Raw genomic sequence first — 1,147 nt, forward strand, 5'->3', positions numbered from 1 at the left:
GGTATGGACATCTGGTTCGGATGCCTCCGGGGAGGCTTCCTCTGGAGGTTTTCCGAACTCGTCCACCTGGGAGGAGACCCCGGGGCAGACCCAGGACCCGCTGGAGAGATTATATCTCTCGGCTGGCCTGGGAACGCCTCGGGATCCCCCAGGCAGAGCTGGAAAGCTTCTCCGGGGGGAGGGAGGTCTGGGACGACCTGCTCCGCCTACTGCCCCCGCGACCCAACCCCAGATAAGCGGAAGAGAATGGATGGATGGATGGAGTTACTAACTCCGGCCAGCAGAGGGCACGTTCACTACACTGTGTGTTCAGGGTCAAAGGGAAGTCTCGTAGAAATATATCCAAAGAATGAGAACACACACTTAGTAGAAAGTTAATGTATGTGTGTGGGGAACTGTGAGGTTAAAAGACACTTTTTGTGCTCTTTGCAGGTAAGCAGGGAGAGTTGAAACTGTGTAATCGTTGTTGTATCTGTTAGTTTATTAACCCGGTTGGAGTTCTGCGGTATTGTTTATGAGAGTCAGCCAACATAATGTAACGAAAATGGCTAACTACTGGTTAGCACTGGTGGCTAGCTACCGCGAGCACGGGACTAGGAAGTAAATGATGAGCCCGCACCGCTCAGGAGTAATTCATGAATGTAAACTAAACTGATTTGGAGTACTGATGCAAGACATGATTTACTGTTGATATGTTGGTGCAGACATTCATAATTTTTTATGTTAAAATGTAGAAATATATCCAGAGAATGAGAACACACACTTAGTAGAAAGTTAATGTATGTGTGTGGCGAACTGTGAGGTTAAAAGACACTTTTTGTGCTCTTTGCAGAACTCAATAAAAGGACTTTAAAAATTAAATGTGTAGTGGAGGACAGCTTCACTCTGTACCCTGCTACATGTACACACCTGATAACACCTGATAGTATAGATACCTTATAGTATGGACACCTGTACAGACACCTGCCGTTACAGACTCCTGACGTTACAGACTCCTGACGTTACAGACTCCTGACGCTACAGACTCCTGACGCTACAGACTCCTGACGCTACAGACTCCTGACGCTACAGACACCTGACGTTACAGACACCTGACGTTACAGACTCCTGACGTTACAGACTAGTGACGTTACAGATTCCTGACGTT

At 47.3% G+C, this 1,147-nt stretch overlaps 1 protein-coding gene across 1 annotated transcript in view; it reads right to left on the reverse strand.

The window, feature by feature from the left end:
- The window catches only part of rnf150b (ring finger protein 150b), a 12,520-nt gene that overhangs the window by 3,449 nt on the left and 7,924 nt on the right, over window positions 1-1,147 (reverse strand). The window lies entirely within an intron of this gene.

The sequence above is a fragment of the Stegastes partitus genome, unplaced genomic scaffold (genome assembly GCF_000690725.1).
Source record: "Stegastes partitus isolate 25-593 unplaced genomic scaffold, Stegastes_partitus-1.0.2 Scaffold1956, whole genome shotgun sequence".
Taxonomy (NCBI): domain Eukaryota; kingdom Metazoa; phylum Chordata; class Actinopteri; family Pomacentridae; genus Stegastes; species Stegastes partitus.